General features: G+C 44.7%; 1 protein-coding gene across 1 annotated transcript in view; it reads right to left on the bottom strand.

Annotated features, from left to right (window-relative positions):
* The window catches only part of Stac (SH3 and cysteine rich domain), a 123,021-nt gene that overhangs the window by 68,619 nt on the left and 28,938 nt on the right, over positions 1 to 25,464 (bottom strand). The window lies entirely within an intron of this gene.

The following is a 25,464-nucleotide window of genomic DNA, read 5'->3' as shown; positions in this document are numbered from 1 at the left end:
TATGATAGTCCCGCGACTCCTGTGGCAGGTGCAGCTAACGCTGCCCTGCACTGACCCCTGGATATCTTAGCCCGGGAGGTTCTGCCAGGCCCCAGTGTGGGCGGTTCAAGGACAGCGGCTAGCAGAAATGAAACTCAGTGGTTCAACTGTGCCTCATAAACCAATGAGCAGAAAGAGGCTCTGTCTGCTCCGATCTGCCATCTTCTCGCCCTTGCTTCCCACCATGTGCTGTCTAAAGTCCCAGGATACTGGGTTTTTGACTTTTGTCTTTTGAGTTTGCATAGTTGGAAGTGAGATAGGCACTCCTGGGTGCCAATGATGTGTGTAATACTGTCTTCTCCATCTCATGACCAGGTCTTATGTCTTATGATCATGGCTACTTGTCTCTATGGACAACATAGTATATGAGTGATGTCTCCCTCTGACTTGACATTAATCTGGCTTACTGGTCTCCAGGATCCAAGCCAGAAGCTCTCTAATCTGCATGTGTCTGCTGTATCTGAAATATGTAGACATTGTGTGTGTGTGTGTGTGTGTGTGTGTGTGTGTGTACGTGTGTGTAAGGCATTCCTGTATGCTCATGTGGTATATGTGTGTATGTGTGGTATATGCTTCTGCACGTGTATAGTGTATGTGTATATGTATATGCATATATACCATTGCATATATGTGAATGTGTGTTATTGTGAAGTATATATGTATATGTATGTGGTGCTTATGTCTGTGTCTGTGTATATGTGGTGTGTGGAGTATGAGGTAAACGGTTTATGTATCAGGTGTATGTGTATGACTCAGGATTTCTGTGTAGCTGTTTAGCTCATGTGCCCTTGCCCTGGTGTTTAGCCTCAGTAAACCGGATCATTCCCCTTTGCCTTTGGGAGTTATGGCAAGACACCAAGTGGGTTTAGATGAGTTCTGGACTTGAGTTCATTCTGCATTCCCAATCCAATCCATGCTGGCTGCTGGAGGGATCTTCTGGAAGCACACATGTGGACACATGTGTCTCATGCTTAAAACCCTTTCAGGACCTTTTCCTTTAAGATGCACGCCAGCTGAGTGTGCCACTGCAGGCCGAGATCTCTAGCCACTCAGGTGGCTGCAGCCAGGGATCACAAACCCAAAGCCTGCCTGGTTTGCAGGGTGAGTTTGATTCAGCTTTGGCAGTTCTGTATCTCAGCAGTTAAATGGTGGAAAGCAAGGCTAAGACTATAGCTCAGTGCAGAACACTTGCCTGGCATGTGTATAACCCAGGATCAGTCCCAAACATGAACCAAACAAAGAGCTCAGTTCTTGCTCTTGGGCTTCTGGGACCTCCGCCCTGGTTGACAGTCTGCACCAGCTACCCTGCCAGCTACCATGGCTCTCCCTAACTCTTTCATATATTTCAGCATCAGCCCTTAGTACTCTATCATACTTCAGCCCAGATACAAGGAAATGAACATCGTACTAGTTGCATGGCTTTCAGGGGTCACTGTACCTTTGAGGTGGCCTCCTTTGGTAAGTATTCACCTGTGGCCATTCTCCCTATTACCCAGAACCACACCTGTGCAGCCGCTGAAGCCATGCATGACGGTAAGTCCTGTGCTTACTGGAGTCTCTACACAGTGGGACCAGGCTCCCTGATGACATGTAAGATGAGCTCACGGGGCAATGTCAAGCCTTCCCCTTCCATCCCCACCTCTATCTTGACCTCAGAAGACTAGGATGCCAAGTTTTACCTTAAAAGTAGACCTATTTTCTACTCTGTAAATCTTCTTAATTTAAGGATTCTGCCAGTTTTAGGGACAGAGATGAGACAAGATCTCACATCACAGCCTAGGTTGTCTTAGAACTTGCTATACAGCCCAGACAACTGACCTCAAACTTGCAGGTTACCCTCTTTCCTCAGCCTCTTGCTGAGAATTCATGTGTGAGCCGTCCAGGCTCTTGAGCTTTTATTTATTTTAATATCAGGCTAATGAGATGGATTACCACATAGAATGCACTAGTCATCAAGTCTGAGGACCTGAGTTCTGTTCCTTGGACCCACGTGATGGAAAGAAAACTGACTCTGACAAGTTGTACTGTGACCTCCACATATGTACTGTGGTACACACGTGTGCGTGCACATGTGCACACGCACACACATACACACTTTACAAAAGCTGACTGTATGTATTTACTGAACACTGTACTGTCATATAAGGACATATCATAAAAGTATGTGTTGTAGGTTGATGACATTCACAGCAGTTAATGTCATTACTTGTCTGTTTATCCTAGATATCTGGCACCAGAGGAACGGATGATAAATGTGTGGTAAACACAATGGGATTCTTCTTAGTCACAAAGAAAGTAAGGCTGTTTGCAGGAAGTGATGTAACTTGAGATAATCACATTAAGTAAATTAATCCAGTCTCAGAAAGATAAAGAACATGTTTTCTATCATTTGAGGTTCTTAGATTTTATATAGATGCATAAAATCATGTATGTATGTATGTATGCATGTATGCATGTATGTATGTATGTATGTATGTATGTATGAATGACCTGAGAGTAGAAGCAAGACTGTTGGGGAACAAAGAGAATTAATGAGAGAGAAGAAGGGTGGGGGTAGGAAATTATAGGGGAAGAGCTCTAAGCCAGTTTTAAGGTAGGACTCTGTGGCTCCTTTGGAAGTCTGCCAAATGCTTTCAAGTTTAATGTTAAACCAGCCTTCTGCTGAACTTATGTCCTTTGCTTTCTTGGTCAGTGAGTCTCTAGGTTTGGGTGGGGTGAAATGCAGTTACTCCAGCTCTAAGGAACATGGGACTTCTGCTGGTCAGTGAATAGGTAAAGGGCTTTGGAATAGGGAAGCAGGTCTGTGATCTCCAGAGGTTTACACATGATGACAGGGAACCCTCAACACTTTCCTTCCTTGCCCTCATGTGTGTGGCTTGACACTGTGTCAGGTGAGGAAGTCTGCTGGCTTCTAGAGCCAGAGATTTTTATTGGAAGCCAATGGGATACGTCTTACTGAGGCGGACTGCCTGGAAGACATGCCCACCAATTAAATAGGATCCCAGCTGCAAGCTCAACCAGGTGCTCTCCCCATATATTCACTAATGCAGCAGAGGCCAGAGAGGAAGAATTCAAATGAGGAAATTCAAACAGAATTTGATAAGCACGCAGGTCACAAAATGGTCAACTCCTATGCACACCACCAAGGTAGAGTTCTATTTAAAAAGTATTCCCTTCCAAAGAAGAACTCTATAAAATTATTTTATGTGTCTGTGGGAGCATACTCCACCTAGATGCAGGTGCTTCCAGAGGCCAAAGAAGGTAGAGGACCCCTGAAGATGGAATCACAGGCGACCATGAACAGCCTGGCATGGGCACTGAGAACCGAACTCAGATCCTCTGGAAGAGCAGCAAGTGCTCTTCACCATTGAACCACAAATTTTGCTTCCACAGATAACCTTAAGCACAGTCTCATGTGCTGGGAATGAGTCAGACCTCAGTTCTTAACATTTTTGCAAACTTTATTCATGTACGTATTCATTTAGTAATTGGGGTCAAGTGCTGGACCTTGTACACAGCAGCCAACCACTGAGTTACATCTCCAGTCTCACTTATTAGAAAAACCCTCTAGGTAGGGGATCTTTCATTTCCTTAGTCATTAAATCACTCAGTAATGAACATCCATTTGGATGCTACCAGGAGCCAGGCATAGTACTCAATTTTGCTGATAAAACGGTGAAAATATTAGACAACAATGAAACTGATCTCCTTACAGTTTAAAGTCCAGTAGGCAGAGGAAGAAAGGAAGAAATGACAGTAAACTTGGGTGAGCACTTAAGTTCCAAAGGAAACAAAAAGGACGCAGGCGTTAGAAAGTCACAAGAAGGCTTATTTGACAGGTGACATTTGAGCAGAGGTGTGAAGAAGGAGCTGGGTAAGTGAGTGATGGAGGAAAGGCATTGTTGGTAGTCGGACAACGAGCAGAAGAGCATTATGGGTGATGAGAAAACCAGCAGCAATGATCCCAGCAAGAAAGCAATGTCCTTGAGACAACCGATGAGGATACAGCAAGGACAGTGATACAAAATCAGTTTCATCTGAGCTTCCTTGCTGGTCATGGCAGGGGCTGTTGTTCAGAGCAAGAAAGTGGCAAGGGCTGACTTCTAGTTAAGGGATGCTCTGGGGGAGTTCTTGAGAAACAGATGGTTAAGGGGTGAGATTGAAGCAAGGAGACCTGCTTACAAGCCTACAATAAGTATCTGGCCAGGAGCGGATTCTGACAGGTGTGGTAAGGTACTCTTGCATTCCAGGTACACTTTGAAGGTGGACCCAGGAGTTTGTTGAGGGGTTGGAGATGAATGAGTAACTCTAAGATTTCTGATTGGTGCAGCTGAGTGAATGGAGGCATGCCCTTTTACTAGAAGGAAGAACATCAGAGAAGATACAGTCGCCATGAAGACTGGAGGTCCGCGGTGCTTATTCAGAATTCAAAGGGAGCCAAAGTATTGGTAAGGAGATACATGATTTTGGCGTTTGGGAGAAAGGTCCAAGCTGGGTAGTGAGTGGGGAACCACGAGCATATGGATGGCGAGCAGGGTCACAAGACCAGCTGAAATCATTACAAATGCTGTGAGCAGACCCTAGAGAGACGCTGTCTGCAGACAGAGCTCAAGAGACTGCAAATTTATGTGAAAAGACGATTCATGAGGCCAGGCAATGGTGTTTGGGAAGAAGCCGCCAAGGAAGGAAACCTAGATAAAGAGGTGTTATGGGAGCTAAGGAATGAAATGATTCAGAGAAGGCAGGGAAGCCATTGGGGTCACATTAATCCCAGCAACGATTTAAATCAGCGAGGTTTATGGCCCTGCAAAGGAAGGCCTTTGAGAAATTTTAGCAGCATAGCAGATTCAGTGAGGCTCTGAGGGTATGAGGACAAGGTTTCAAGAAAGAATGGCCAGAGGGGAAGAGAGCAGCCGTGGTGGCAGGTGGGCAAGGACAGTTTCTTTGAGCTTGCCACGAGGCAGATTAGTAAAAGCACAGCGACCAGAGGGCCTGTAGCATCTCAGTGTTGTCTGGGGAAAGTTTTGTTTAAATACTAGCTGATTTAAAGCTACTTTTAATCCAAGAATGCATAACAGGGGTCATTGTTGGAGCTCTGTCCGTGAATAGAGCATCAGGGTGGCTGTAATGTGAGAGAGGAGAGGCAGTTAGCAGAGAGACCCAGGCAAGCTGGCAGAGTTGGTGCTGGCTATCTGTGGCTCTTTGTGTGTGTGTGGTGGTGTGGTTCACAAGTATGCAGGTGCGTGTGAAGGCCAGAGAACAACTCCGTATGTCATTCTCCAGGTGCCACATCATTTTCTCAGACAGGAAGTATTCTAAGCTGGCTGGACAGTATCCTCAGGGATCTACCTGTCTCTGTTTCCACAGTGCCGCAATTGCCGGCACATGGCAGCATGTCCAGCGTTGATTTCTAATGCGGTTTCTGGGGCTACAAATCAGGTACCGGCACTCACAAGCATTTCCCTCACTGAGCCTTCTCTAGGCCGGGACATGGATCTTTTGATTGTTCAGAACATGAGGAAAACCAGGAGGGAGAGGGCAAAGATGTCAAGAGCTGGAGGAAGACCAGCTTACAGACAGAAGAGAGTGTGCACTCTGGACCCATGTACAGTGCGAGGCACAGAGCACCTATGATAGGTCATTATCTGTTTTACAGAGGAGAGACCCGACCTGACAATTTAAAGCCTCCGAAGCCAAATGAACTTAGTTGAGAAAGTAGAGTACCTTCACCCTCCTCTTAGGAAAATCTCTCAGCTTGGTGTGGTTTGTCACCCTGGTGCCACCTGGGATTTTAGCAATGATGTATGCAGCTGCCATTTGAACAGCACTTAGGTGCCAGTTAATCAGAGAAAGCAGAAACCAGGCATCCCAAGAGCACATGGAGACTTTAGCCTGAAGGCGACCATAATGCAGACATGTTGACTGACCAGTTGGTGAAGCTGCAGTTGCAACGAAGCTAATTAACCAGCGTGTGCTTGATGTTCTGAGCCGGACCTCAAGTCTGAACTATGTGGGAACGTGTGCTGCAACCAAGTCTACCGGCATAGGTGGCTACCTGGGAGGCATACACTCCCTAAGGGCACTGGGAGCTTGAGTTCATCTTGTTGAGCTAAAACCATCAGCTGCCTTTACAGGCATCTTCCCCGCTATCTAAAACTGCACCAGCAGCACACGGGCTTCATATCTGCATTCAGATAAGGTCACCAGAGAACTGTTGACAAGCAACTCTCTCATCCTGGATTTCCCCATGTCATCTACATCTTTGATTTTGAAAATCAACGTGTTTTTTCCTCTTGACATTTTATGTCCTCTAAAATAGTTACAGCTCCCCTTGAAATAGTCACAGGCTTCTTTTTTTGCCTGCAAAGATGATTAAATCGATTGATGATCTAAGCATGAAGGGAATGAGTTACTTGGCAAGCAGAGGCAGGTGATACCCTCATGCGTGTGCATGCCCTCTGAGATCCACTCTCCTTCACCCTTCATCTGCCACAAGAACCACTAAGAGCATCTGTTTCAACTCTGACTGATGCTGTGGGTTGTGTGTGTCCCAAACACGCCTAATGCTAGTGTGCAGATAGTGTATTCTGAGCCTTGAAAAGTACAGGGTCTATGGCAAGCTTTCCAATTTTATGCTGAGTTTTTATTCTTGAATAGTTGGGTTCCTTTTATTTGTGTATGCATATGTGTGTATGCATACAAGTGCACATGCATTTATATGCATGTGCAGGTCAGACTTTCAGGGTTTTCCACCTAGGTTGGATTCATTGCAGTTTAGACAGTGATTTAAAGTTAGGAAATTTCTCCCAGTGTCTGCCTGGCTCTGTCACAGTCATGCTAATGAATAGACAAGTAAAGCAACCTTTATTGACTAGGACTGACTGCATTCTCTGCCCCTTACAGCTGCATAGTTGAAGCAAGTCCCTGCAACTTCATGGCTCGAGTCCCAACAGAGAAGGGGGAAACTAACATAGTGCTTCCAAATTCCCTCACAGCTCTGACCCTGCAGGACACTGTAATACAGAAGACCAGAGTCTGATCTTCAGAAGTTAGACCTGTGCTTCTAGAGATAAGCAGCAGCACTGAGAACAATCCAGGGTGACGCTAGACCATGCACTGATGTCATACAGTAGTAAGTAGACCTTGATTGCTGCCTAGTCTATGTTGTCGGAGGAAAAAGGCATCAGCAGGGGCTAGAATAGTCAGACAGAGACATTGCTTTACAACCTCAGAGGATGGATTAACTTCTAAATTTTTGAGGCAGGGTCTCATGTTATAAGCCCAGGTTGGCCTTAAACTTACTATGAAGTTAAGGACGGCCTTGAACTTCTGTCTTTGCTGTGGGGTACAAGAGCCTTCTTGATGGATCCTCTCATCTAACTTTATCTCTAGTTACATTTCAGAAACATGGACACAGTCAGGGCACCACCCATCCCGAATTTCCAAAGATGTGTTCACTATTCATGTCTTTGTTTTTATAAAATGATTCCTAGGTATAATGCCAGCATAGTCATAAATTCTCCTAAGTATGATGTCCGCATAGTCATACATAATACTTTCAGCTATTCCTCCTTGCAAAGCGAATCTGTGTTGAGAAGAAATGAGGTGAGGGGCCATTGGTGGTGAGGGTGGATGTAAGTGCAGGTACTAGTCTCAGTATAAGGAAAAAGTCTGAGGTCCCGCTGGGTCCTAAGAGGACAGGGATTTACAGTTCAATACCCAGCTTCTCAGTGGATTGATGAATAGCCATGACAGATCTGGGCTGGAAAGGGTGGGAGTGGCACATTTAGGGGGTGATTGAAACAAAGAATGTTGGGCCAAAATACTTCCAAATTGAGTATTGTAAACTTGCCTTTATTTTTTAACTCGGAAAATTACCAGCAAGGTTTGCACTGATCTCTGAGGTATATGCGTGAGGGCTCATTATTATTCTGAAGGAAGGCTTGTGGAGTCAGTCACCTGATGCAGCATGAATGGATTTTGTGGAGTGTTTCCATTATCCTCCCCATCCTGGGAGTCTTACCAGGGGAAGCCTTGTATAGGAGGCACAGAGGTTAGACTAAAATTATGGGCGTCCACCCACATGGCCTATCAAGAGCAGTCAAGCCAAGCTGTAGGACACAGCAGTCACCAAGCTCACTTCATGTGGCCGGACTTGGTCTCTTCTGCTTCACATACTGTTGCTGTTGCTGAGGGAAACTGAGGGGGTGTCAACCCTGGGACCAACGATATTTCTTCTCAAGAGCGAAGGGAAGAGCTTGACTCTTACAAATGCTGGCTCTGTGCATCATGGAAAAACCATCTCCAAAACATACAAGGGGTTTAGATTATGGGCCATTGTAGAATTTGATTCACAGAACCCACTGATTAAATAACCAGAGGGCTAGAGAATAAACATATACACTTAAGTACAACATTAAGCTTTGTTTATTAAGCATGACCTTGTAAATAGTGGGCACCGATTACAGTCTGAAATGTGTTCTCCCCGACTCTTGCGCTGAAGGCTCAACACTCCACCCTGCACCTCAGAATGTGACTATGTTTGGAGATCTGGCTTTTACAGAGGTAATTAAAGTCAAAACAAGGCCATTACAATGTGCTCTAATCCAATCTGACTGGGGCCCTTACCAGAAGAGGAAATTTGGGGGATGGGGAGACTGTGCGGGAGGAAAATCTTGCTGTACAAGTATTGGTATCCAAGTTCCCATCCCTGTGTAAGAGCTGGGTGTAGAATCATGGATTTGTAACCCCAGAACTTTGGGGACAGAGATAGGTGGATCACTGGAGCTCAATGGCTAGCCTCCAGCTGAATCGGTGAGCCCTAGGTTTAATGAGAAACCCTGTCTCCAAGAATAAAGGGGCAAAGAAAAGAGGAGGGTATCCAGTATTGACTTCTGGTCTCTATGCACATGAATGGGCACTCATACCCATACCCCATCCCATACAAACACATGTATACACACACACATACACACACACACACACACACACACACACACACGGAGAGAGAGAGAGAGAGAGAGAGAGAGAGAGAGAGAGAGAGAGAGAGAGAGACTGAGATTTGGACACATGAAGAAATGACCAGGTAAGACACAATAAAGCAGCCCTTTGTAAATCCAGGAGACTGAAGCCTCAGAAGGATGCAATATGTGGATATTAGATCCCAGGCTACAGAATAGAGAAAACCCTGTTATTTCTGTTACCCTGTCTGTAGTATTTTATTACAGTTGTACCAGACTCACAGGGTTCTCAAGCAAAGCTTGCTGAGGGCCAGCACTGCCTCCCTAGAGAGATGGCTGTAATCTGAGAGCTGTAGCAAGGAGGCTCCTCTTCTGTTCTTGGTGCTGTCTACTGCAGCATAACTCACTAGATAACACGAATGGAAAACCAGGCAGGTTGTCTTAGCCACGCCTACAGCCTTGAACTTTTTCGCACGCATGTTCATGAAGAGTTTTAGCTTTGCATCTAAATCTCAGCTAAGAACTTTTGCGCTTATCCTACCAGAACTTTCTATATCTTTTTACCACAAGCTTCGGTATCTCATGCTTCTCGGTGCCTTGTCACCAGGCACCCACATCATCACCTAGTACATCACCGGGGCTTCATTCTGGATTCTGCTTCACGTCTGTCTAGTCTTCCCTACAGTATAGATTTTGCCGTGGGATGGGCACTTTGTTTTAAGAGAGTGAGTGAGTGAGTGAGTGAGTGAGTGGCCTTCTGTATCATAAGCTGGGATTTCCCACATTTATTGCTGGAACACCCGAGTCATCTAAACAGTGCTCTTGTTTACAAGACCCTGAGTCTTCCCTTCTGCCATCTTCAACTCCATTCTACAACACAAACCATAGCCAAACTCCTTTCTCCTATCCAAACCATTCAACTCGGCACCTATGTTATTGCCTGTCCTCCCTGTCTCTATACTGCATCTTTGCAAGCAATTTATAGCATTGGGTGGAGCAGAAGGAAATAGATGAAATGGATCCTCCTGACCCCGAGGCTTAAAACCCAAAGATTTCAAGAACCCGTCATGGGTGAGAGAAACATATTCAAGGCCGATGAGTCTCAGCAGTGGGCAGGCAAGATCAGTGGAGAGAGTCAATCCAGAAGAGGAGGTTATAGCATGGAGGTGGCCCAAGGATATGGAAGAGACATTTCCCAGGCTACATATGTTGGCCACGATGAACACAAAGAGAGCAGTGCTCTGAGTAGGTTCCCAAATGGTGTCCCCTTACTCAGGCCACTCCTTGCTGGCACATAAGCCTAGAGGGATCTCGGCAGTCACAAGGAACATGTGTCTCACTCTGGGGTGGCCCTGGGGTCTGAGCAAGGCTTGTAGTGGGACCTTTGTATGTCATATGGCATGGTTAGATTCTTATAGAGAAAGATGCCTGAATTGCTGACCCTTGTGGCCTTGAAAACGACATCCCCCTCACATTCTCGTCACCCAGACTCTGAGTAGTAACCAGCCTAACATTTCATTCAGTTTATCAGACCTCAGGTGTTGCAGGAATGCAACACAATAGCAATTGTATCGGCAGCTTGGCCTATGGGCCTGGTCTTCGCTGGGAATATATGACCCGATAAGAACCCAGGCTAGAGGTTCGTGGGCCCTTGGACAGTGAGTGAGTTGGCAGCAGCCATGACTTGGAGGGTCCCCACTGCCGTTTGTGAACAAGGTGGCAGAGCCAGCTCCCCAGTGGGAATGGCAGAGCAGCTGATGAGGCGCCCTGATTCCTCCTTCTGTTTTGTAATCATTGAGTGTGGATTTTGATATAAATAAAAGGTAACACAATCCCCAGACTTCCCTCTTTCCTCAGGTCCTGAAGATGTCTGTGATGACGTATTTCTGCTCTGTGCCTCAGATCCAATACATCCATCTCTATCTCTTTCCAAACCCACACAGAATTCATTATTTCACAGGCCTCCGATGCCATCCTGTGGGTCCAGTCTGACACCCCATCTCCCTGAGCCGCTTCCCTTCTTGCTCTCTGCCCACGTCCAGGAATTACATTCTGTTTTCACGCTCTACTTCCTGCTAAGGAGCCAAGAGTGATTTTCTAAGACAGAGCCTGATAAAACTTCCTCATCCCAGTCACTGTATGGTCAGACACCCTTTTAGCGCCCTCCACGGCCCTGCTGGAACGGAGGACCAACCATTCCTATCATTCTCATCCTTCATTCTTCTGGTCCCTTTGGCCTCTGGTCAGACAAAGCAAGAACACTGCTGCTGGGCCCTGCTGTTCCCTGCCCCTTCCAACAAGGCTTGTCCCTCCTCATGGATCTCATCTCTAGCTCTCTTCAGATCTGTGCCCTGGCTCTGTTCCACTTGGCTTTTCAGGATGCTTTATATATATATATATATATATATATATATATATATATATATGTTATCTTAGCTTTTTAATTTAAAAGGATTTTATGCCCATGGAACACTTGCAAGAATAGTCCCAGGAGCAGAGATCTCCCCTTAAGCAAGACTGAACAGTTGTTAATAATTTGACAATATTTTCTTTTCTTATCCTTCTGGCCCAATGATAATGATTATGATTATTATTGCCATTGCTATCATTGTTAGGTGGCACATTGCACAAATCAGTCCTTAATATTTCTGAGTTCTTCCATGCATATTTCTTCAGAAGAAAGGTATTACATTATGAAAACACTCTACACACCAATGCAATTCCATTATTCATACCTGGATTTTGATAACCTGGACAGTGATGTCTCAAGAGCATTAAAACAGTCTTTCTTAGTATCTCATCTTAGATAACATAGTTCTTTTAGTTTTCATGATCTTAGTCTCATTTGACCTGAAAGAACATGTTGGGTTTTCTTTGACTTTGTTGACATTTTCATCTTTAAAGAGCACAGAACTTGTCCTGTAGAATGTGCTGCAAGCCGAGCTTGTCTGGTGTTTCTTCACAACCCACTGAACTTTATTACAGTCTGGAAGAGATTTCCCAGGCCTGACACTGTGCCCCCAGTGTATGGTATCAGAGGCACATAAAGCCTGGGTTTTAGTTATGTATTTATTGCTTTGTTTGTTCATTCTTTGGCTCACATGCTGGAAGGAGGTCTCTGAAACAGCAGGACATCTCCAGTGTTCTCTGGCCTTTCCTGTTTCAGAGCCTAGCACATTATCAATGCTCAATAAATCTTGCCTAAAAGAATGAATCCACATGTGACTGACTTTATAACCCAGCGCACTTAACAATCAGGCAAAGGGCTTGCTAAGTACTCATGGTGGAAAAGAAGTCCCCAGTGGAGGACTTGGGGATGGGGCAAGTGGCAGGGAGGAAGAGAGGAAAAGCCAGGCAGGGGTTGCCTGTAGGGACAAGGGGCAGTTCATTCTTCCCTGTCAGTTCGCAGTCTGGGGACATCTTAGCGAGGTGTCCATGGATGATGGAGGAGAAGGTTCGGGGCAGAAGGAGTGGGGATGGCAGGGAGTCAGTCTTGCATTTTGTTTTAGACAGAGTAGACTTCACAGTAGAAAAGGAGACCCTTGTGATCAACAAAGGGGCAAGAGCCACCCCAAAGTTTTAAAAGTTGCTGAGAGGAACAATTGAGTCCATCCCGTCATGTTTGAAAAGGGAGATGAGAAGAACAAGGCCCACAGTTGAGTTCCCAGTCTGGAGTTTTCAGGCTATCATAAACGGTTGGCTCTGTCTGTATTTGAGTGATTCTCTTTACAGACATTGCTGACTAGATCTAAAATTGCCAGCAGGGTGAGAACTCGAACCCATGCTTCCGAGTCCATATCTGGGGGTCTTGTCACAGCCTGAATCTGCTGTCTTCAGTTTTAGGAACTCAAGAGAAAGCTTGGGTCTTGAGAAAAAATGGTTAAGGAAGTCAGGTTATACTCTGACTACTTTGTGGGCCTTGGCGCTTCATTTGCAATCCACGATGGAGCATCTCCATGACTGCAGCTGAGCTCAGAACTTAGCAAATGGCTTCCTATTAAATGGCTCACAGCTTTAATGGCTGCCTGGAGAATCTGAGCGGCAAGTCCATCTCCAGAAATGTGCCGAGCCTTAGCTGATGCTCCCCCCATGAACAGCCAATCCAAGCGAGAAAGATGATTGCTGAAGTTTCCTTTGCCAAAAGAACAGCAGAGATTTTTTGGCTTTGGTTTTGAGATGGGGTCTCACTATGTAGAAAAGGCTGGTCTGAAACTCACAGAGATCCTTCTGTCTTTGTCTCCTGAGTGCTGGGATTAAAGGCATGTGTCACCATGAGTGACACTTTACCAAGTGTCAAGGATTTTGATGAAGATGCCAGAAGGTAAATATGATCAAAGAGTATGATATGCTTTGATAGAAATGTCTTTATGAAACCCAACACTACAAACAATGAATATATGCCAATACAAATTTTCAAAGAAGAAACTTCCTAGAGTTAGATTATATCACATGAGAGATATCTACCCATTATCTCTTATTTTTATATTTTAAAATTACATTATCTATTTACTATTTATTTATTGTATTGTGCATGTATGTGTACATGTACGTATGTTAGTGCATACATACCGTGTGTGTAGCTAATAGGGCAATTTTCAGGAGTCAATTTTTTTCTTGGCGATCAAACTCAGGGTGTCAGTTTTGGCAGCAAGACCCTGACCTTCAGAGCCGTCTTATCAGCCCAAACTCCCAACTGGAAATATTGAAACACACTTGCTGTGCTGGAGGTGTATTCCAAACCTTTTAGTTTAGTAGGTTCCATGGCTCCATTGTCTACAAAAGCATAGCTCAGTGACAAATTGCATGGCATTTCTCTTTCTTAAAATTTAATTTTGAAATAACTGTAGTCATATGGGCAAGTGGCAAAACAGAGTCATCCTCATAAGCCTTTCCTTCGGCCTTCCCAGTTCGTGTTCAGTGGGAGCCCACATGTGACTCAGTTTCCATCTGAGTTAAGCTTGCCTGCTCTGCTTTTTCCAATAGCCTCGAGGGCTGTGAGCGACATCTGATTTAGCCCATGAGAAAAGAACACTCTATCAAGTAAACATTATACTGCTGACGACAAACCTCAGCAACATCAAGATAGAAAGTGAGGCTGCTTCTGAGCAGCAAGCACGTGGTGGAGAGGAGGCTCTCAGTCAAGGACAGGAAAGGTCTTGTGGTTAGATACTGACTGACCGTCTGTGCTGTGCTTTGTTCTGCTTTTGTATATAAGCAAGTTCCGAAATAAACTCTGGGCTGCTTGGTTGTTATGGCATGACTAGACAGATCTCCATTTTCTCTTTTTTTTAATTGATTTTATTGAGGATGGATGTCTTAGCGGAAAAAAGGCACACAAAATACCACAAGGAGCAGAGTTCTGCCAACTAAACTCCTCCTGGAAGTATGGGAGAGAAAGGAACATACATCTAGTTTTAAATCTATATCTATTGGGGTTCTTTGTTACAGCAACTTATCCTAACCCTCTAATATACTTCCTGTTACAAATAGCAATGTTAAGAAATTGCACCTGCATAGTTCCGTACACACCTAAACATATCTAAGTGTTCTAATGCTGGAAAGGGATGCTTGGTCAATCGACATGACAAGATTAGCTGTGTAGAGAGGTGACTCTGGGATCGGGGTGTTTGAGAAGCAGTGGGGAGTGGGGAGAGCACAATAAAGACATAAGAATCTGAAAATCACTAAAGACAGCCTTATTGGATTAAATATAAACAACGATTGGGCCCCGAAGGAGAATGGCTGGAGTAGAAGGATTATTCAGTGCTAAGTATGGTGGGAGGCTTCCTGGGCTAACTAAGGCAAGAGGGGTGGAGTGTGACAGCATGAATCGCCATGCGTCAGGTCCTGCGGTGAAGAGGTGCCTTTTGTCCTGACAGGGTGTGAGTGGCCACTCAGAACATTCTAGTAACAACGTGAATGCCGCGCACGCTCCCAGGTAACAACGCCGTCCACGCACCCGGAGAAACCCATAGCCTCATCGCATGCTCTTCTGCAGCCGGAAGCCAAATGGTCCTGGGGTCCAACCCGAGCATTGTGATTGCAGGCAAAGGGCCACTGAGAAGCAGAAAGAGCCAAAGCAGTAGGAAAGCAGGGTGACCGCGGTACAAAGACGCCTGTAAATGGGACGACGTCACTAAAGTAGAAGGGACTGATGTGAAAGCGATCATTAGGAAGATGCTCCTGGGGCAAATTCTGTCTTTTAAGGGACAGGGAGAGGAGTGGGGGGAGGGGGGGAGGAGTGGGAGGCTGGGAGGAGGCGGAAATTTTTTTCTCAATAAAAAAAAGATATAGTTTATTTTAAAATTTTTGTGTGTATGCGTGTGCGTGTGTGTGTATGTGAGCTCATGCATGCATGTACATGTGAGCGCAGATGCCCGTGGAGGCCAGAGAGGGATTTGGATCCGCTGGAACTAGAGTTTTAGGTGGCTGTGAACCTCCTGAAGTAGGTGCTAGGAACCCAGTGCTCGTCTGCACACTGACTGTTGAGCAAGCAATCTCCCAGCTCCTGTTATATGTTCTTAATAGATGACACGGAATTTAGAAATACTTAACAGTAACGAAAATATCTTGACCTGTAATAAAATCCAAGTGAAGTGGGTGCAGAGGACATGGTATCACATTGTACCGATGTCCTCATTTATTCGGAAGAAAAGCAGCAGTGCCCAGAGCACGGTGGCATCGTTGTTACTGCTGGCATTTGAGTGCCTGTGCCATGCTGTGTTCATGCGACTTTATGTGTGCCACCCCCTTTAACCTGCAGTCATTAGAAGAGCCACCATCCCCACCTTCCTGTAGGATCAGAAGAGGCTGTGCTGTTCTAGTCCTCAGTGTGAATCTGTAGATCACACATTGTATGAGGGGAGCAGTGACTGTCCTTTATGGGGTGCCAGCATGAGAATTCACACTGCACTTTCTGAAAGAGGGTAGTGCCAGGGACAGGAAAGGCTCTTGTCAGCCAGACCCGAGAGCCTGAGTTTGATCCCGGGAACCCACCTGGTGAAAGGAGAGAGCTGGCTCCTCCAAGTTGTCCTCTGACCATGTGTGACACTTACCATAACTGCACACGAGCGTGCACACACACACACACACACACACACACATGAGCTACACACACATACACACATGTAATGAGTGAATGTAAGGATAAGAGTTTTTTTTAAATTAAGTGTATATTTAGATCTTTGCTACAGGAAGTTTTAAGGGTAATTTGGGTCTTGTGGAGCAAGTTTCTAACCCCGTCGGTGAACCAGGACTTAGGAGACCAGAGAGGATTCTGAGGGTTGCTATGAGTTCTGGGGCAGTCTGGACTACAGAGTAAAACTGTGCATCAAAATAACACAGCAAAAACTGAGGATTTTAAAAATGTATCCAGTAGCACATTTTCTACAATTAATTATCATGAATTTATCATGAGTCCAGCATGTTGGCTCCTGACTGGAATTCCAGGATGTAGGAGTCTGAACCTTGGGGTCAGGAGTTTGGGGCCAGTCTGGACTATACAGTGAATTCCAGGTCATCTTGAGCTGCATGTCAATATTCGATCTTAAGACGCCAAAAAAAAAATTTAAATAAATAAAATGTTTTAAAATTACCATCAGAAGTTCACATAGTAAACAAAAAATGAATTAATATGAAAAGTGGTAAGGAACATGTAAAATTCCAGAAGCTAGTAACCAAATGACAGAGAAGGAAATAAAATACGGGACAGTGGATGACAACGAGTTAGGCCCCACAGAACAAATCTGTAACAGACTGAAGAAAGCCTGACTGGTATACAGGAGCAGCAAGGAAGAAAACGCTAAATATTAATGAGAGAAAGTATTTTGATAATCATATTAGTACAAAACCTAGTGAGAGAGACGAACGAGGCCAAGGGTGAAGTTACTTATTGGCGGGTGCTACATTATAGAATAAAACTTAAGAACAAAACCTGACATCTCAGCACTCAGAAAGCTGAGGCAGGAGGATTGCAAGGTAAAGGCCAAGTCTGGGCTATTATAGAAGATTGGCTCAAAAGATGCAGGAAAATGAGACTCCAGGAAGACAAGAATGTATACCACTTTTCTAAATGGTGGACCCTGCATTTTTATGTAGTGAACTCTTTGTAAATGACTGTAAAACTTCAATAGAATCCCAATATCCTATAGATTCACATATGAACAGAAAAAAGTAAAAGACTAAATAGAGAAGACACAAGAGGCTATATTTTCAGTTAAATTTAAAGACATCTAAAGAAATCCATAGCTACCAAATAATGTTTGTTCCATTGACCCACTAAGAAAAGTCATTCAAAAATGTTTTGGGGGAGGAGTTTGTAACCTGAATATTTTCCATTTTTTTATTTTTAAAAACTATATCCAATTGTTTTATTATAGTGTTACTTAGTAGGTAAACTGTATAACCACACATAAAGTAAAGTTTACTTTTTTAAATATAGGACCAAAAAACTTGATGTGTGTATGAGTCAGTAGCATGAAATGAAAAATAGAACCACAACAAAGTGTGAATCTATGTTGAGTTGTTCAGGCGCAAGAAGAATTCAACAATTCAACAATGACAAATGGCATTCTCTCCTGACCAATTCCCAAGTGAATTGCAAGTTTAAGTGTGTGGAAAGAAAAATAATAAATTAAGAGGGTAGAAATGACACCTAGGGCAGAAAAAAAATCACAGATATACCCAGTAATCACAAATAATAGGGAGAACATCTGTGACATTCGTGAGAGACCACAAATCTTGCAAATGCTTGACCCGGATCTGCAGCACGAGAGATAACCGTGGCGAGAACCCACTGGGATCTGTGAGTTGCTGTCTCAGCAGCTAAACGTGCTGATCTACACAGTGAGAAAATCAAAATGGAGGAGCAGCGTGGCTCGAGACTGAGGTTTATTGACTAGCATCTGGTGGGAAAAGTGGGGGATTCTGTTTGTACAAGAGAGTTGCTGACGTCTGACGGTGAAATGCTGGATCGGCGTGCAGGGTTTTAATGAAAAGGGAGCAGAAACACGATGGACCAAGCAGCATGTCACATCCTATCGTGTTTGGTCACCACACCGAAAGCCAGCTGGCAATTCCTCACCCTGTAATTAAAACCCCACAGAGGCCAGTCGGGTTACTTTTGCTAGAACACAAGGCCCTTGAGAGTGGAGTCCTGTGTTTTGTTCACACCTGTTTCCCAGGTGTATAGAGCTGCCTAAAGTGGCTTCGCTCCACACCTGGGGATGCCTGGCACTAAAGCATGGCTGGCCTGAGCTGATGTGGACTGTAGAGCCCCAGATGTGGGAGACTCAGTGCAACATATCTTGAAGCATGTTTTAAAATATTTTTTAATTGATTTTCAGGTTTTCTTTCATTTGATAAGACTGTGTCCCATGAATGACAAGTTGTCCTCAAACTGGCTATGTAGCCAAGGGTGACCCTCAACTTCTGATTCTCCCACCTCTGCTTCCTGAGTGTTGAGACTCCAGATGTGTGCCACCATTCCCGGATCATGTGGTGTGGGGGGTTGAACCCAAGGCTTTTTTGCATGCTATGCAAGCTCCCTCTGCTCTGTTAACTTACAGTTAATACAATGACCATACAATGATCAGAAGATGTTAAGTTACCAGCTTATCCTGTGTTATGTTTTTATTGGCTACCAAGTGCTTCCCTGGGGCAGTGACTGACACATTGTAGACCCTAAAAGATGCTGACCATAGGAATGAATGCATGACTTAGTTCAATGGAGCTTTTAATTAATAAGTGCTTTGTGTTTTACATTGATTCTTCAGTCTTGCATTTTCACATATGACTCAAAGTATCCAAAGTGTCCTATCGACTGTGGCATAGTGGGAGTTCTAATTTAAGTTTACAAAGCAAGACAGACCATGAACAGAACACTGTCTGAATCCAGATGTTACCACCGAGTGCTAGAGTTTTACACATACTCTCTTGGTGCACCGCCTAACCTTCTAGGAGCAGACGGAATACCTACTTACAGATAGAGATGGTGCTGATGTGAATCAGAATAGCCAGGTCCTCCTTGAGGAGCTGGTGAAGCCAGGGGTCAGTTCTGCTAAAGTCACCCTTATCCTGTGTTTCAGCCACGATCAGCAGCAGGATCCCCAGCCTGCCTCCCAGCCTCTGTGCTCTGTCTGTGGATACCTTGACCCTTTCAGAAGGCTGCCTGCTCTCTTAAGATCTGTAACCAGCTGGAGCTTGTTTGTATCTTGTCTAAACTCTTGAGTGTGGACTTCCTAAGGGCCAGGGGTTTCCCTGTATTCGTCACTAGAGTCCTAGTGATCAGTGCTGACATGTCTGGGACATGGGCAGTGCTTAGCAGGCAATCGCTACCTGGATCACTGGGGATGCCATGATGTCACCATCATTCCAGCTAGAGGCAGGCACTTCTTGCCACCTTATACCCGGTAAACATCTCAGTCTGCTTTCTGTTCCATTGTCATCAGCTTTAGTCTGTCTTACAACTTTTGTTGTGATTTATATTTATTGTCATCTTGATTGAATTTAAAGTTACCATGGAAACCCGTGTGTGTGTGAAGGATTTTCTAGGTTAATTGAACATTGAGGTAGGAAGTCCCCAACCCCCACAACTGTGGGTGGCACCATGTCTGCCGTGTGCAGAGGTCTTAGACTGTGGATAAAGGATGTGAACTGAGCACCCTCACCAGCATCCACCTCTCTTTGCTTCCCAACTGGATGTGTGTCCTGTTACCATATGTCCAGTGGCCCCAAGCTCCTTCTGCCATGCTTCCCCGTTATGACAGAACATGTCCCGAAACTGTAAGATGAAATAAACTCTTCACCAATTTCTCCCTCCCTCCGTCCCTCCGTCCCTCCGTCCCTCCGTCCCTCCCTCCCTCCCTCCCTCCCTCAGTGTTTAGTCACAGAAGATAGACGTCTAATGTAGTTCTACATTGTAATCACTGTGTAAGACTTGGCTGGGGCTTGGTTAGCTTTGTGTCCCCCTTAAAGCCATTTTCCATTTTCAGTCTCTTTTTCCTGTAAGGCTTTTGGCTTTCCTCTAAGCACAAGACTCTGCAGGCTGTTTAGCCACCTTCCAGCTCCTGGTTTCTTCACAAAATCCTCGTCTTACTTGGAACAGCATTACATTCAGCTTTTCTCAGAGCAACGAACGGCCAATGGCATGTACACCCAGTGCAGCTATCTGCATAGGCTTTGCAATCCTGATCCAAGAGAGAAGGCTACACGGCTGGAGAGAGGGCTCAGCAGATAAGAATACATGTTCTTACAAAGGGCCTGAGTTCGGTTCCCAGTACCCTTATCAGGCAGCTTACACCACCTGGAACTACAGCTCCAGGGGATTGGATAGCCTCTTCTGGCCTCTCTTGGCACAGACACACACACACACACACACACACACACACACACACACACACACACAATATTAAAGTAAGGAAGGGATCATTGTACACCTTTGATATACTGTAGGATTGGGAGATTTAAGTGATCACCAGGGTAGAGCCAGAAGTTGAATCCAGATCTTCCAACTCTTAAATCCACACCATGACATCCCTAGGTTACTTCATGACAGAGTTTTTTCTATCTTCTGAGCCCACATTTCCATCCCTTTATGGATGTTCAGGGACCTCTCATCACCATAATCCAAAGACCTGGCTCTGGAGCAGCACAGTCTCCTGGACTAAGGTCTTATTGTCTATAGTGGAAGTCCACTGTGCTGAAGTATATCAGTGCTGACATGTCTGGAACAAAAGTAGCGTTTAACAGGCAATCACTGCTGACAGGATCTGACCTTGCTGACAAGACTCCATCCAACTATTGTGGGTATGTCCCTTAAGAGTTCAGTGGGAACATTTGCCAGCAGTATTCTTGGATCCTGATCATTCTCCCAACCTGGGATAGAAATACACTCGGTTCATTGAGGAGCATCAAGGAGGAAAAGGGGCTGAAAGGGAGAAGACATCAGAGGAAGAAGAGATGGCTGCAGGGCCTGGATTCCATGGAACCTCAGAGGAGACAGCAAAGGTCGTGGGTTTATTCTCTATGTGATGAAAAGTCACTGTTTGACTCTGAGTAAGCAGGATATTTAAAAAGACTGCTAAGTTATACATGGAACGAGCCAAGACAAATGACAGCCGGGTACCAATCCCATCCAACTTTTTGACATAATGGCATGATGTCATCCCCAGAGTTTACACTTGAGAAACATGCAATAGAGTTACAAAAGCAATGCAAAAATAAGATCTCACAATGCTTTAAGGAAGCTGATGGCTTGTGTTGGGCCGTAAGTTTAGGACGCATGTGGACATGGGTCATGCATTGGACGTGACTGAAAGCTATGGCAGTGAAAATCCTATGTAGTGATGTGGTCTTGACACATTTTGGAATTATAACCTACTGTAGTCTTAGTGGATAGAGATGGGCGTGATGAAGGAGAACAGGCAAGGATGAATCCAGGCTTTTGATCTGAGTTAATTGTCATTGGAGAGGTGGCTGTCAGCATGAAGAGGAAAGGCCAGCATGGGGGTGAGGGACAGCAGGAAGGTAGGTCTCATAGAGTGTCTTTTGATATTGAGGTCACGAGTCCCTACAACGGGAGAAGAGGGTAATGTAATGACCATAGTTGGCGGGTTTTACTAGCAATAGGCATCATATCTCCATCTCTGTGACCTTCTGTCCCCAGTAGTGAGCTTACTTATATTTCCTTAAAATGGATGCCATTTCTCCTCACATGTGGTAAGTCCCTCTGTACTGTCATACCACAAGGAATAGAGGAGGTCTGGACAACCCCTCTTAACCCCTGACTGCCAATCAACAATCAGGTATCTCCTCGCCTGTGGACAGAGACAGAGGACTAATTCCTGCTGTTGAAGGGGGCACAAAGACACCTCAAGACCAACAGAAAAGGGCAAGACTAAGAGTCACCAGGAGAGACATCTAAATCCAAATAAGCCCCCAACTCTCTTAGAATTGGGGGGAGGGGTCTCTCCAGCTTAGGGGATGGGGGCTTCTTTATCAGGGAAGTCTATCACACCTGCCATTAAACTTGAACTTTGTGTGGTGCTGTTCTGTCTTAATTATTCAGCTCATGGATGATGGAGGAAGGTCATTGGCTAATAAAGGAACTGCCCTGGCCCATTTTATTGGTTAGAGGATAGGTGGGAGGAGTAAACAGAACAGAACGCTGGGAGAAAGAGGAAGTGAGCTCAGAGACTCCACAGCTCTCTCGGGAGCAGACGCCTCAGAGAGAGACGCCATGCTCCCGGCTCCTGGGCAGACACATGCCATGAAGCAAGCCACCAGGTTAGACATGCTGAACCTTTCCCGGTAAGACCGGTGCTCACAGATTATTAGAGATGGGTTGATCGGGATGTGAGAATTAGCCTGTAAGTGCTAGAGCTAAAGGGCCAAGCAGTGCTTAAAAGAATACAGTGTCTGTGTAATTATTTTGGGGCATAAGCTAGCCGAGCAGGCGGCCGGGGTGCTGGGAACGCAGCCCCGCCGCCCCTATTACCACACATGGAGATAAAGAACCCACCTGCTAGCTGGTATCATGATGATTGTTAGATACCCTGTGGGGCAGAAAGAGGCTCCAGATGCCCTAAACATATGGTTCTGAGCATTGAACTCTTCTGAGATGGTAAGCTAGCAGAGTTAGCATGTTAGCATACCAGAGCCAGGAGTGTTAGCATGCGTTTGAAGGGAAGGACAAAGATCAATAGTGAATTCCATGCACATACTCTAATAAGACTCCAGTTTTCCATCTCCATTTGCTGCCGAGCAAATCAATGGATTAGCAAGAACATGAATTTGCTTGATTAATTGCACTGACATACACAATGCATCAGTTCATTCAGAAAGGAAGGAGCACGATCATCTTTATTTCCCCCAAACCAAAAATACACAAATATATACATAAACGAAAGCACCGTGGAATGTAGGAACAGCCTCTAGGGAGCTGGCTTTCCCTAACAGTCCAGCCGCCTGGATCTCAATCCTGGTTTTGATTCTGAATAGCTCTATTAACTCCATTTGGAATGGAAAATGTAGGCTGCTGAGCTAATTCAAAGAGATAATCCCTTAAAGCTCTTAGCACAGAACCTGGGACAGAGTAGCAACGCAATAAACACCGCTGCTTAGTGCATTTCCTTACATGCCCAGTAACATACATGACTCATCGAGTCTGTCTTCACATCCACACTCTAACGAGCATATGCCCAAATGGACACCAGCATCCCTGCATGGCTCAGTGAGCATTCATGCAGGCACACGCAGAGAAAATGCCTTCAAATTCTTCATTTCCTCACTGCCCGCCTTCCCTGCCTCTGTACTTGATAACACTCCATCCTAATGCTCTTCAAGAATAGAAAGATTATTTTCTCTGTCTTCTAAGAGCTGGCTGTTCCCACTATGCCTTCCATGCCTCAGAGTCTGCTGCCCTCTTGAATGAGTGACAAATATCCTCAGCAAGTCATTTCCCCCAAAAATAGACCACCCAGCTGATCTTAACTGTACGTCTCATCTCCATAAGCCTTCAAGGAAAGAACGGAGTTTATTCTTGAAGAGATTTCATGCTAATCTATCAGAAGCAACATGATTCGGCGGCATGAATAAAGCTCCGAGTGTCTGCAGTATGTCCCACTTCCAGCTCCCCTGTTATTGGATTCATATAAAATAGAAGTGTAGAGCAAGAGGATTTCTCTAGACACTTCCAATTGAGTGCTCATTCTGCCTGGCTTTATGGGCCCATTTAGCTATCGTTCTTCACCTTGGCAATTTAATGCATGACTTGCTTTGGTGATTTCTTCCTGCAGATGTGTGTGGGTAGGTAATAGTCAAGCCATAGTCACCTTGTAGAAGCTGATGACTTTTTATTACCCCCACAATTCTATTAAGTTTTTGATGGGCATGGTCACTTGGATTTCCGGAGCCAAGGATCATTCAGTTCACATCACCCACACTGCTGACGTGCATGCTTTTCCAAAAACAAAACAACATAGAATGCATTTCAAAATCTGGAAATTCAACTATTAGTCCAGTGCAAATGGGGATGAAACATGAATTCTATATTTGTCCCCATGGCCTTGAAATGCATAAATCAACTCAATTTTTATTTGGATTGATCTCTATAGATCTGGGGCTGGGGCAGGAAGTCAAGGTATAATATAAAACCATGAACATATCTTAGTCATGTGCATTATTAATGTAAACTTCCAAAATGGAAGGCACAGAATCTTAACATCCATAGAGAGGCAAGAAACCTATGTTTTCATAGCTTTAGAAGCTGTTGATTCAAATCAGGAGCTATAAGTTTAATATGCTGGTGACCTTGATGTTATCTGATGGACAGAGAAGCTCCTCTCAACATTGTTGCTTTTGTTGCTGTTATCATCATCATCATCAGCAGCAGCAGCAGCAGCAGCAGCATCAGCATCATGAACTTGAGTCTCGGAACCTCTAACCACAGTATGTGAAATAAGGGAACTGCAGTATTTTGTGTCATTTCATTGTGCACGATGGTAGGCACAATTAAAGATTCATATTCACATACACAAATCACCTAGTACCTATAATTGCAAATACTGGACACTTGGATCAATAATAGCTACTGTCTCCTGTAAACAAAGCTGTAATACAGGGGATTCCAAGAGTGGCTCTTTAAGCAGTCAAATGATCTCACTGAGGACTTGGGTTCCTTCTATCATCCTCTTTGATTTCTTCACCCCAATCTTGCTCAAAAAAGATATGACTATCTATTGGCTAATATCCACTAATAACAGCCTCTTCACTGTGTCTGTTCTTATTAACCTGGAAACTGTAATTCTCTCAGCAATCATTGGTCAGAATTGTAAACCAATCACTTACAATAAAAATGAAGTCACCAGTCTTTGCTTAGTTCGATCAATCACAATTTGTCTCTTTGATGCTTGCAGGGAGAGTATGTCATACAGAGGAATGTTTATATGAAAAGAGCAGAAGCATTTCATTAGAAATGGAAAAAGAGTAAACAGCTAAAGGGTAGAGAAATCCCTATACTCTCTAAGCTCACAGAGACTCCTGAAGATGGAAAAGGACTGGACTAACAGTGAGGGGAGGGGAAGACACACAAGACAATGAGGTCTTGTTGGGGCAGGAATATTTAATTCCTCATCTACAGTGTGGAAAGGCCCATGGATATGATGGGATAGTAACTCTGTTGATTAGGTTACATTGCCTAGGAGAAGAGAGGGGATAGTCCCTCTGAGTAGAGCTCCATTAAATTATAGAAAATGAGAAATGGCCCATCATGTTGGCCTTGACAAAACAACCTGGCACAATGTGGGAAGAAGGGATGCATGTGACAGGGATACAGGTGCCCTCTAGATACTAAGAAAATCCCTGGGCTAGCTAGTATGGCACTGGGGGCTTCAGCTATATGACTGCAAGGAGATAAATCCTTTCCATAGGCAGTGAACTTAGAAGAGAACCCCAAACCTCAGGGAGG

Source organism: Microtus oregoni, unplaced genomic scaffold, assembly GCF_018167655.1.
Source record: "Microtus oregoni isolate MIOR12 unplaced genomic scaffold, Mior012 000028F_ref0000031, whole genome shotgun sequence".
Lineage (NCBI taxonomy): Eukaryota > Metazoa > Chordata > Mammalia > Rodentia > Cricetidae > Microtus > Microtus oregoni.
This window is presented reverse-complemented; position numbering and strand designations above follow the sequence as displayed.